At 46.9% G+C, this 13,529-nt stretch overlaps 1 long non-coding RNA gene across 1 annotated transcript in view; it reads right to left on the bottom strand.

The window, feature by feature from the left end:
- The window catches only part of LOC146871891 (uncharacterized), a 264,085-nt gene extending 251,408 nt beyond the window's left edge, over window positions 1-12,677 (bottom strand). Inside the window, exon 1 of the long non-coding RNA XR_014959623.1 lies at window positions 12,588-12,677. This is a non-coding gene — a long non-coding RNA (uncharacterized LOC146871891). The remainder of the gene's footprint in view (window positions 1-12,587) is intronic.
- Between the last annotated feature and the right edge of the window lie 852 nt (window positions 12,678-13,529).

Below are 13,529 nucleotides of genomic sequence, written 5' to 3'. Positions count from 1 at the left end.
GCTCTTGGCTGTGTTCCCTTTCATGGTGCAGGTAGTTGTCCTGCTTAACACCAGCAGAAAGCAGGTGTAAAATCCCTGGTGCTAACGTGTCTTATCGCCGGAATTTGTTTCGCATTGCAATTGGTGTGAAAGTTGTGATGTGATTTTTTTCGTGTGCAGAACAATATACGAACTGAGCAGTGTATCTCGTCAAGATCCAGCACCTGACGCACTAATCCCAATCAATATAAATACAATGAGATTTCTTAATAGATTTTGTGTGTACACTAAGTGCAGCCAATACCTCCGTGCAATTCAATACAGGATTTTAGTATTTAGAATAAATCAGAAAGGTGCACCTCGTGTCTTTTTGCATGGGAACGGCTAGTCTCCATTTCATTATCAGCACTTTAACGGAAGTAAAGTTGAGATAAATCTAACACACTATTCAGAAGTTGGTGCAAACTGCAGATATCACCAGTATTCCAGCGATAAGTGCCCCAAAATTTAACACCATGGTGGACTCCATCAAATAACAGTAATAAGAACAAGAAAGAGTCACACAGCAGTTAAGAGAACAACCAAAAACGTTAGTAATTTTTTTTTCAAACTTTATTTTTAATAATCATAAATATGTAAACGATAAACTATTTTCAAACTCTATTTTTTTATTAACATATATATGAACGATAAACGAATAAACAAAATGTATCAAAAATAATACAAAACAACAAGGCGGAACACTCCTGTGGGGACCATGGATGTCGACGACAGACCTGGAAAATCAGAAAGATTGTTAAAAAAAAAACAACATGCTATTCTCAACAAAATACCACAAGAAACAAATCACAGATATGTAAAATGCATACAGCTAACAACATTTTATAAGTTTAACTTACAAAAACTGTAAATGTTGCCGCTTTAAAATATTTACCGAATCTGAGGAATTTTTTTTGCAAAAGGCACCACGCCCACAACGTTTTTCTTCAGTGGTGAGGACATTTTTTACTTTTCCCAAGGAGCAAACAAAGACCAATGCCACCTTGGTCACGTGCAAGATTTGCAAAAGAGTTCTGTCACAGGGGATCCTAACAAGAAATACTCGTACGGCACGGCAAGTATGATGAAACACCTAAGGACCCTTCATCCGAACAATCTTGCACGAGAAGAGTGCAAACAGATGAGAAACACTCCTATTCTGTATCTGTAAAAAAGAATCACAAATAAATGTATATTAATAACTTTCAAAATTATACTATTCCATTACTTACAAACACATTTTATATAAATACTGACTAAGAAACTATGTCCCTGAACCACAAGTGTGACGATGGTTAAAACACTACATGCATAGTGCATACTACTTTGAAGCAGTTCATGCCCTAAAGCCTACCTCACTAAAACTCTACATGCTAACTGACTAAATGATTACAGTACTATAAGGAGACACACTGGGTGAGTGACAGGGTGTTTGCTAGAAGAGTATGAATACTAACTAGGGAATTGAAGGTGTGAAACACAACTGTGTAGGTGATTAGAGGACTGCATCCATACTGCATAGGCATTTAAAGCAGTCCATGTGCTAAGGCCTGGCTCACTGCATGACTACTTGGGTACTGACTGAATTATTAGAGTTCTGCAAGGAGAGTGCCTGGGTGAATTTATTAGGGTTTGGCGCAGTGAATGGATTAGTACATGATGCTTAATAAGGTCACTAGAGGAGTGCAAGGGGAGTGACAGGGTGTTTGCTGGAAGTGTATGGATACTGACTGGGGAATTGAAGGTGTGAAAGACAAGTGTGTAGGTGATTAGAGGACTGCATGCATAGTGGATAGGGGTTTGAAGAAGTCCATGTGCTAAGGCCTGGCTCAGTGCATGAATACTTAGGCAGTGACTGAATCATTAGAGTACTGGAAAGAGAGTGTCTTGGTGAATTTATAAGTGTTTGGGTTTTGGCACTGTGAATGGATTAGTACATGGTGTTGAATGGGTCACTAGAGGACTGCAAAGGGAGTGACAGGGTGTTTCCTGGAAGTGTATGGATACTGACTAGGGAATTGAAGGTGTAAAAGACAAGTGTATAGTATGTTAGAAGACTACATGCATACTGCATAGACATTTGAAGCAATCTATTTGGTACTTAGAAACTGACTAACTAATCAGACTACTTCTAGGACAGTGCTTAGGTAAAACTTTTAAATTTTCAGTTCTGCCACAGTGAACAGAATAGTACATGGTACTGCACCTTAGTGTCAAACCCTGACTCATTTAATCAATGCATAAGCAAAGACTAGCTTCTAATGCTACTAAAACTTGACAACATGACAGGTTTTAAAAGAGTTATCTGCTAAAAAATACACGATGTTACCAAATGCTTCTCTCACAGTGGTTCCCAAATGCACACAGACTCACAGTGTGATTCTATACAACAACCACTATACCTAGGAGTTTACCAAAAATCATTCACTACTGTGGAAGTGGTAAGGGAACTGCACACAATCTTCATACTTCAGGTCTGCACTTTTGTGTCAAAGCCTGACTCATTTAATCAAAGCATAAGCAAAGACTGGCTTCTAATGCTACTAAAACTTGACAACATGACCGGTTTTAAAACAGTTATCTGTCAGCAAATACACGATGTTACCAAATGCTTCTCTCACAATCCTTACCCAAATGCACACAGACTCACAGTGTGATTTTAGACAATCAACACTATCCTAGGAGTTTACCAAAACTCATTCACTAGTCTAGAAGAGTTAATGGTACTGAACACAATCTACATATTTAAGTACAGCACATCAGTGTCAAAGCATGACTCATTTAATCAACACATAAGCAAAGACTGGATTCTAATGCTACTAAAACTTCACAACATGACAGGTTTTAAAAAAGTTATCTGTCAGCAAATACATGATGTCACCAAATGCTTCTCTCACACTGATCCCAAATACACACTAACTCACACTGTGATTCTAGACAAGCACCACTATCCCTAGGAGTTTACCAAAACTCATTCACTACAGTGCAAGTGGTAAGGGAACTGCACACAATCTACATATTTCAGGACTGCACTTTTCTGTCAAAGCCTGACTCATTTAATCAAATGATAAGCCATAACTGTCTTCTAATGCTACTAAAACTTCACAACATGACAGGTTAAAACAGTTATCTGTCAGCAAATACACAATGTTACCAAATGCTTCTCTCACAGTGGTTCCCAAATGCACACAGACTCACTGTGTGATTCTAGACAAACAACACTATCCCTTGCACTATACCAAAACACATTTCTTCATCTAGAAGTAGTACTACATTTTAGTATAGAAACATAACATAACTCATTTCAAAAATTCATAAACAATGACTGGTTTCTAATTCTACCAACATATAAAAACAGCACAGTTATCTGTCTGCAAACACATGAAAAACACAGATGCTTATCACAGAATGGTTTCTACATGCACACACACTGTCAATAAGATTGTAGAGAAAAAAAGTACTCCCTACACTTTAGCAGGAGAAATACATTAGTCTGATTAAAATCAAAATAGTCTACATACATCCCCTCACAATTAAATAACTCATCTTTCAAGTTCTTTTGTAGATTAAGAAGTATATCAGTCACTCACCATATTTTCTTTTACAGAATCTCTGCACTGTGCACCTCTCAGCAAAAACAAAGAATGGAAAAGTTTCCCTTTCAGTTTCCACACATATACATGTAAACATCAAATCACAATCCTTCACACATAAACTCAAAAGCAAACACACATTTCTATTGGTTAAACCTTTCAACCCTTTCCAACTGAAAGACATTTCAACCCTTCCCCCAATCTGCCTTCTGCCTATTACAATAGAAACAGGTCATGGAACACTGCACTAAGCACACAGGTCAGAAGTTCAGCACACAATGTTCCTACACAAGAGAGGTAGTATGCTTCACTTTTCAACATATCAGCTAATCATATATAATGTTCCTTACAATCTGTTTTTGTTAACCAATAAGAATCATACCTTTAAAAAACAGAAATATATACCCTACCTCTCAGTGAACCAATGATTTTTTGTCTTTTTAAAAAAAAAATCCGTGGATCCGCGTACCCAACGCGTTAGGATGCGCGCATTTCGCCGTTTCTTTTTTTTTTTAAAAAGGGGGCCCCATGGGGTCCTTCTGGGACCCCCTAAGCACCTCTAGAGGGTCAGAGTATTTCCACTCTGCCCCCTTTATATCTTTTACACACTTATTCCCCTTGCTTCTTCAGCCTCGCTTCTACCGAGGCCGAAAATGGCCGCCAACAGTTCCTGGTTTCGAATGTAGAGAGACACTCGACAGCCAATTAGCATTCAGCGCGCGATCTGGAGGGTGCGCGCTCGGTTCGGGGAGGGTGCGCGTACGGTGCGTGTACGGTCCGCGGATCCTCCGCGGCCATAGATATTTATGTACTTTTAACTCTAATTTTCTCAGGAACTACTGAACGGATTCACACCATTTATGCAAAAGGCACGAGTCTGAACTGAGGACTACCTCTTTGCCAAATTTGGTGTCATTCTGTTCAGCGGTTCGGGCTGTAGCTGCGACAACAGATCCTATGGGAAATTGCATGGGGAAAACGTGTTTTGGGACCCCCATTTGTTCTCGGCCCCCGCTTGACGAATCACCACAAAACTTTCAGGGTAGGAGCGGAGCGGAGCGGAGCTGGTCAAAAGTTTGGAAAATTTCGCGAGGATTCGTCAACCGGCGGCAGACTTATTGGGAATAGAATGTTGCGGATTTCCTATGGAAAATAGGTCCTAACTATAACTACCTACTGGCGACCGCCAGTAGGTAATATGTATATATATATGTATTATATTTATGGTTTTGACTTTGTGCATTTCTTTATATATATATTAAATTGGCTTTTCATAGATACTGTTCCTTAAAGTTCATTCTTATTAGCTTATTAATATTCTAACCTTCCTGGATGCGTTTTGGGAATTTATGAATCCTGTCTCCCGCCATCCGCAAACGACACTGTTTTGGCGTACTGCTTGCTATTCTGATTCAGGCATGTGATTCTATGAAAGATACCCCAATACTGGATAAGAAAACAAGTTACTTACAACAAGTTACTTACCTATAACTACAGTTAACCAGTATTGGTATCTTTCATAGATTCACATGCACCCACCCTGCTCCCCGGCGAGACAGTTCTTTTATTGGGATCCCTATTTCCCACTTATGCTAAGAAAATCTGACGAGAACTGCTTCTGCTGTGAGGGCTCTAGAGGGTGCTAGTAGCTGATTGGCTAGAACTATTTTTTAGTTCTTTTCGTTTAATGATGTTGATAGGCTACTAAGTATCTGAAAGAAACACGTTAGTTAGATTCCTCACCTTAGAATATCCCCAGGCGTCAGGCTGGATCCGGAAAGATTTTTGTAGCAATACCCCTTGCGCGTCGCTAGGCGTTGTCTGCGGCTCCGCGTCCGTCGTCGGCGTCGTGCGCCGGAATGACGTCGTCGGAGTACTTAGACGCCGCCCTCGCGCGCTGACGTCAGTTCTTCTTTTTTCCGCGCCAGTAAGCGCCGATCCGGGAAGAGCTTACCCCTAGTCATTTTTTGACTAACTTTTTTGGTCTATCGACTCGACTCTGGTGCCAGTAGGATGCCTGGTTTCAAAGCCTGTGACGCCTGTCATCGCCTGATGTCGGTGACGGATCACCATTGCCGGTGCCTTTATTGCCTGGGGCCCGACCATGATGCGGAGTCGTGCCTCGATTGCCAGGCCTTGACATCGAAAGCTAGGCGGGAGCGGTCCCGTAAGCTTCTCGAGCTTCGGCACTCGGCTCCGCACCGCTCTCGGTCCCGGTCCAGGAGGAGGTCCAAGGACCGATCGCGGAGCCGCAGCCATCGTCATCGCTCGTCGGGGTCTTGGGTAAGTCGAAGCACTCCAAGAAGTCCAAGAGACGACATCGCTTTTCGGACTCCCCTCGACGGTCGCGCGACTCGGCCGAGGGTCAGGGTGGTCCCACCTCCGCGGCTCCGTCGGAGCCGCAGGAGCCGCGTCCGTCCCCATACACGCCGGTCACTGGGACTGACGCGACTCCGGTGGAAGTCAGTGCCTTCCTCTCGGCCATGAGGGGCCTGGCTCCGACGCCGCAGGTCCCCGAGGGATCCAGGCCTGGATCTCGGTCGGCGCCGGTCAACCTTACGACGCCTCCCCCGCCGGTGCCGACACCGGTTCCACCTCCGACGCCGTCCCCGGACGACGTCGTTCCCCAGTTTAGCCCCGGTCCGGGCCCGAAGGCGGCGCGGTGCAGCGCCGCCCGGCACCGCTGCCGGCGCCGATTGGTGAACGCTTCATCTACTGCCCGGCTCCGATCATTCCTCCTGTTTATCGGGAATCGGATGACGAGGGCGACTGGGAGGGGGTCTGAAGACCCTATGGCCGCTCAGGCCCAACTTTCTCAGGACTGGGCAGAGGAATTGGAGGATGCCAGCGGTCTGGATACCTCCCCGGACGCTGGTTTCATCTCTCCTCCGACTGTGGCCTCGGAGGAGGGTGCAGCCTTCTCAGTGGTGCTGCGCAAGGCGGCTGAAGCCCTAGGGCTCGAGTTGCCTGCTGTGGCCGTGAGGACTAACGTCCTCACAGAGGTCCTTCAACCGACAGCAAGCTCCACTGAGCCTCTGCTGCAGTTTAATGAGGCCCTCCTTGACGTTCTGCAGGGCACTTGGTCCAAGCCCTCCACAGTCCCTCCTGTGGACCGGAACGTTGCCCGGCGCCACCACCCTGCTCCGGGCGACCCTAGTTTCCTCTCCCAACACCCCACCCCCGAGAGTCTGGTTATCCAGGCCTCAACCTCCCAATCCTCCTTCCCGTCCGCTCCTCCGGATCGGGAATCCAAGAGGTTGGAACAGTTTGGCAAGAAACTGTTCTCGTCCCTGAGTTTGGGGCTGCGGTCTTTAAATTCCGCTTGCCTTTTGGACCGTTATTCCCACTCTCTGTGGGATATGGTGGAGGACGTGCTGCCTTTGTGCCCGGTGGAGGCCCGGACACGACTCACTCAAGCACTTGCTGACGGTCGAGATGCAGCACGGCATGCCATACGGTGTGGACTTGACACCACGGACTCGCTGGGTCGGGCGATTTCCACCACGGTGGCGCTTCGGCGTCACGCCTGGCTGAGGTCCACGTCATTTTCGGGGGATGTCCAGAGTTCCCTCATGGACATGCCCTTTGATGGCACTCGCCTTTTTGGTGAGAATGCGGACAGTGCGCTGGCTCGGTTCAAGGACTCCCGGGCCACGGCCAAGTCCTTGGGTCTTTCAGCCCCGCGGCCGCAAACTTCCGCCTTTCGTCCCTTTCGTGGCCAAGGAAGGGGCGCCTCCTCACATCCGCCCAGCTACCGGCCGCAGTTCGCCATCACCTGCTCCACTGGCGCTCCATCACGTCGGACAGGTGGGTGCTGCAAATCGTCCGAAGGGGCTACTCCCTCCCCTTCGAGACGACCCCTCCAGCCATGCCACCGCTGAACCCCCGTATGTCGGGGGATCATTTGCATCTTCTACGAGAGGAAGTTTCGGCCCTCTTGGCCAAAGAGGCCGTCGAGCGCGTTCCTGGTCCAGAAGTAGGTCGTGGTTGTTATTCCCACTACTTTCTGGTTCCCAAGAAGGGCAAAGGGGGCCTACGCCCGATCTTGGACCTCAGGAGCGTCAACGCCTTCCTCCGGAAGGACCGGTTCAATATGCTCACTTTAGCTCAGGTTCTGGCTGCCCTAGACCCTGGAGACTGGATGGTAGCGTTGGACTTGCAGGACGCTTATTTCCACATCCCCGTCCTGCCAGCCCACCGGCGTTACCTGCGGTTCACGGTGGGTCAGGAGCACTTTCAGTTCACCGTGCTCCCCTTCGGCCTCACCAGTGCCCCTCGGGTGTTCACGAAAGTGATGGCGGTGGTCGCAGCTCATCTGCGCAGATCAGGGGTTCCAGTCTTCCCCTATCTCGACGACTGGCTGTTGAAGGCGGGCTCGCCCCAGCAAGTCGTCTCCCACCTCCAGACTACGGCCGACCTCCTGCACTCGCTGGGGTTCTCCATCAATGTGCCGAAGTCGCACCTGAGTCCCTCCCAGAAGCTCCTTTTCATTGGAGCGGTTCTCGATTCAGCGCAGTTCCGGGTCTATCCGCCGGAACAGCGGGTCCGGGACATTCAGGCCCTGATTTCCATCTTCCGGCCTCTGTCCTGGGTTTCGGTCAGGTTGGTGCTGCGGCTTCTGGGGCTGATGGCCTCCTGCCTCCTGTTGGTACCTCACGCCAGGTGGCGGATGCGGGCTCTGCAGTGGTACCTGAAGTTTCAGTGGGCCCAGCATCGAGGCAACCTGTCCGACCATGTCCTGATCTCGGAGGGCACTGCGAACCAGCTGCAGTGGTGGTGGCTCACGAATCGCGATTGGGTCAGCGGCAGATCCCTCTCCCTACCCCAAACGGAGCATGTCGTAGTGACGGATGCGTCCCTCCTGGGATGGGGGGGCCATATGGGAGAGGCGGAGATCAGAGGACTCTGGTCTCCGGCGGAGACTCGGCTCCATATCAACCTATTGGAGCTGAGGGCGATCCGACTTGCACTGAAAGCCGTCCTTCCCTCTGTCCGGGGAAGTGTCGTGCAGGTGTTCACGGACAACACCACCGCCATGTGGTATTGCAACAAACAGGGCGGGGTGGGGTCGTGGACCCTTTGTCAGGAGGCTCTGCGCCTCTGGACATGGCTGGAACATCAGGGCGTCACCCTGGTGGTTCAACATCTGGCGGGCTCTCTGAACGCCAGAGCAGACAAACTCAGCCGCCGGTGCATGATGGATCACGAATGGCGTCTGAACTCGGACGTGGCGCAAGGTCTCTTTCTGCAGTGGAGAGAGCCTTGGTTAGATCTATTCGCCACCAAACAGAACGCGCAATGTCAGCAGTTCTGCGCGTTGGAATTTACAAGGCGGCACACGCTCGGAGACGCTTTTTGTCGCGAGTGGAGTTGCGGTCTGTTGTACGCCTTTCCGCCTATACCACTTCTGCCCAGAGTGCTGAAGAAGATCAGGCGCGACCGGGCCCAAGTCATCTTGGTGGCTCCGGATTGGGCATGAAGGTACTGGTATCCCGAGCTACTCAGTATGTCCATCGATCCCCCGATACGACTGCCTCTTCAGGAGGACCTTCTGTCACAGCAGCAGGGGACGGTCCTCCACCCGAACCTGTCCAGCCTCCACCTCCATGCGTGGAGATTGAGCGGCGGCAGTTGATGCCATTTGACTTGCCTCCTGAAGTCTGTGATGTCATTCTGGCAGCCAGGCGTCCCTCCACAAAGACGGTATACGCCTGCCGGTGGAACAAATTTGTGGCATGGTGCACAGCAAAGGCTGTGGATCCCCTTTCTGCCCCTCTTTCTGAGGTTCTCCTCTTTCTTCTTTCTTTGGCCCAGCAGGGCTCTGCTCTGGGCACCTTGAAGCGTTATCTTGCTGCAATCTCTGCTTTCTTAAGGCTTCCTGATCAGCCTTGTCTTTTCAAGTCCCCTGTTGTCTCCCGTTTTCTCAAGGGCATTACTCACATGTTCCGTCCTGTTCCATTCATAATGCCTCAGTGGGACTTGAACCTTGTTCTTACTTTTCTGATGTGAGCCCCCTTTGAGCCCCTTCACAACTGTCCACTTCGTCTACTGACTCTGAAAACTGCCTTCCCGGTGGCTATCATCTCCGCTAGGCGAGTGAGTGAGCTCCAGGCTCTGTCAGCTAAGCCTCCCTTCCTTTCGGTTCATCCGGATAAGGTTGTCCTCCGGACCCGTCCTTCTTTCCTTCCTAAAGTCGTGACTCCCTTTCCCATCGGGCAATCTGTCACGCTGCCCACCTTCTTTCCGCCTCCGCATCCTTCAAAAGATGAAGAGAGGCTCCACCGTCTGGACCCAAAATGTGCGCTGTCATTTTATTTAGCCCGCACAAACCAGTTCCGGGTGGACGACCAACTTTTTGTTGGATATGTAGGTGCGAAGAAGTGTAAAGCTGTGCACAAGCAGACCATCTCGCGATGGGTTGTGTTGTGTATCAAGGCTTGTTACTCCTTAGCTAAAAAGGAACCTCCTGTAGGGCTGAGGGCCCATTCCACTCGGGCCACAGCGGCGACCACTGCCCTGGGCCGGGGAGTCCCCTTGCAAGACATTTGCCAGGCAGCAACGTGGGCCTCGCTGCACACGTTTGCCAAGCACTATTGCCTGGACAGCCAAGTCCGGAGAGACGCCTTCTTTGGCCGTTCTGTTCTCCAGGACTTTCTGGTGTGATCTTGGTTCGCAGGCCCACCTCCGGGGTTGGTATTGCTGGGGTATCTATTCTAAGGTGAGGAGTCTAACTAACGTGTTTCTTTCAGATGTACAAGTTACTTACCTTCGGTAACGATGTATCTGTAAGAAACATTAGTTAGTTAGATTCCTCACCGACCCACCCAGCCGCCCCGTTCTGCGAACCGACATCTAGGGTTAAGGTTCTCCCTTTCAGGGCCCTAGATTTTTTGGCACCAGTGTCGGTCTCTTGCATGGCTCAGCGTCCCTGGCGCGGAAAGCTATGTATAAGAACTGACGTCAGCGCGCGAGGGCGGCGTCTAAGTACTCCGACGACATCATTCCGGCGCTCGACGCCGACGACGGACGCGGAGCCGCAGACGACGCCTAGCGACGCGCAAGGGGTATTGCTCCAAACATCTTTCCAGATCCAGCCTGACACCTGGGGATGTTCTAAGGTGAGGAATCTAACTAACTAATGTTTCTTACAGATACATCGTTACCGAAGGTAAGTAAATTGTACTTTAGGCCTCTGGCTTTCTTTTAGCCTACTACTATTACTTACTTAGGCACTGCTTTTGTATTTTACCGTGGGACTCCTGCCTCGGCGACGGGGAATGATTCAGGCATGTGAATCTATGAAAGATACCAATACTGGATAACTGTAGTTACAGGTAAGTAACTTGTTTTCTTCTCCAGTACTGGGGTATCTTTCATAGATTTACATGCTTGAATCATTCCCCGTCTTCAAAGTGAGAGTCCCGCGGTATATAGTAAGCAGCATGTATTAAAATAATAGGGTGCAAAGGGAACAAGCATTGGCATAGCCAATAGGTCTCGCTTTTGGGACCTTATAAGTATTTAGTTATGCAGCACAATATCCTTGGTGCAACAACATCAACTGTTGCATGGCTAAACACATATAAGGTCCCAAAGGCTAGACCTATTGGCTATGCCAATGCTTGTTACATATGGTAACATTGTCTGGGAAACATTTCACCGTAGCCGTACCAGTCCAATGCCCAAATACAGCAATAAGAAAACTTAAGTTGACCAGACAACCTTTGCCAAAGGACCTTCCACTGAACAGGAACATGCAGCGCCATGTTTGTAATAACTTTTGATCCTTTAAGTTGGATTCTTTTTTTTTTAAATCTGCAGATTATGCAGCAAATGACAATATATGTGGCAAATGTGGCAATTCCATTATTATGCGGAAAATGCTGCAGACGCAGAATTACATAATTCCAGTGGCCTAAAATATAGGGATGCAAACCAGTGCCCGGAACTGCATGCACCAGGTGTTTGACCACTCTGACAAGCTAATACTATTTGCCACTGATTTTTTGGGCTGATAGCTCTTTCTGGTATATGATCTGTATGAATCTTAGTCTGTGAGGGTAAGAATGATTGACTGGCAGTCTGGATGAGTTGTGTAACCTCGAGTTCTACATTTGCACATTTAGATCATTCAAAAGGAGATGGAGATAAAAATGAGAAGAGACACAATCCAGACATAGGGTGAAAAGGAGAAATAGGAATGAAAATAAGGGTTGAAAAAGAGTGAAGGGAAGGTACTAAAGAAAGGAGACACAAAGATGATAATAGTGACAGAAGAAAGAAGGGGTGAAGACAAGAGCAATATTATGTAGAAGACAGGAGGATTTAAACAGGGTCTCAGAGATATAGTTAGAGAAAAGATGGAAGGGACTGATGGAAAGGATGAAAGAGCATAAGAAAATATGATGGGATAGAAGATGGGAAAAGTGTTGTTTTTGATTTAAAATGAGCTACAAGCGCTGGCTCTGGGTGCAGCCAAACAGACACTCCTCGCTAGATGGGGCACACTGGGGGTCCCAACTCATCTGGATTGGTTACATAAAATGTGGGACCTGGTGTGTATGGAAAGGCTGATGGCAGGTGCCAGAGGCAAGTTGCCGCGCTTTGATAAAACTTGGGGTGCCACAATTCAGATTCTTTCCACCGAATTTGTGGATTTGACATGCCCGAGATACCTGAAAGTTTTGCGCCTCACTGAGGCAACCCATACGGAGGAATGAACCAGACTCTAAAACTCCTATTATACAGCATTAGACACATAACAGGGTTAAGAACTCCGAGTGTATGTTAGATGTCCTGCTTTTTGTTTTTTCCTTTTTCTCTCTCTTTAATAACAATATTTTTGTTAAAGTTTGTAAATATTAATAGCTACGGTATTTCACCCCACCGGCCTGTGGATGTAGGTGGCTACTGTTTTTATCATTTAAAATACAAATAAAAAAAATTGAACCATAAAATGAGCTACAAATGCATTACTTTAAGGGGGTTCCATTTTTCCTGAAGAAGTAGTAGCTTGGCTCCAAAATTCATCGAAATAATATCTTTTCCTCTGTCAAATTTACATACTGTAATGAAGGGGAAAATGATACAATAATTATATATATGCATGGTATATATTTAGAAGAGACTCTTGGGCCCTTTAAATGCAAATAAAAACTCACAGGAGGAACGATGGATTCAATTTCAACTTTGTCAGGTATCTTGCAACAACATAGGGTAAATATTTAAAGCATCAATGTTTATTTATTTTTTAATCACCACATCGAGTTCCACAACCTTTACTTTTGTCCTTCATACATTTACATTACTCTACTTCATTATTTTGTAACTTTCAGACTGACTAGTCGTAGTTTAGGTAAATAAACATTATTACTGAATTCAAGGAAATTACAAAAGATACTTTAACTGAAGTGTCATAGCTGATTGAACAGGAAAAATATAGACAAAAAAGAGGCAGAACCTGTCGACAAGAGAGCGATCATGTTATGTCCTTGTGTGGATTTCTTTCCCAGGCTGCAAACAGTATTCATGATTGCGAATAAGTGAAAATTGAAATGTTGTTCATGTGCCATAAGTGCAGAAGCAACCTGCACGCATTTGAAGTTTTATAAAGATTGCTAAATCTATCATTTTGCACATGCAAAAATAATAATACAAATAGCAGAAATGTTACTTTGTCCTCATGCACAATTGTCCGCTGAGAAAGATTAATCTTGTTAATAAATGCTTTCATTTTAGCCCCGCCCAAAACTCCACCCTTAGACCACGGCTGAATTTGTGGAGTACCTCCACTCATCTTTTTTTCTCATTTAAAACATTGCACAAACCCCAAAAAGCCTAGAACTGGCCCTGGAAACAATACACGTACTGGCTTCAAAATCCACAGTTGGGGAATACTTTAACAATAGCTACAATACT

This window comes from Triturus cristatus, chromosome 1_1 (assembly GCF_964204655.1).
Source record: "Triturus cristatus chromosome 1_1, aTriCri1.1, whole genome shotgun sequence".
Classification (NCBI taxonomy): Eukaryota; Metazoa; Chordata; class Amphibia; order Caudata; family Salamandridae; genus Triturus; species Triturus cristatus.
Note: the sequence above shows the minus strand (reverse complement) of the source record. Positions and strands in the feature narration are given on the sequence as shown.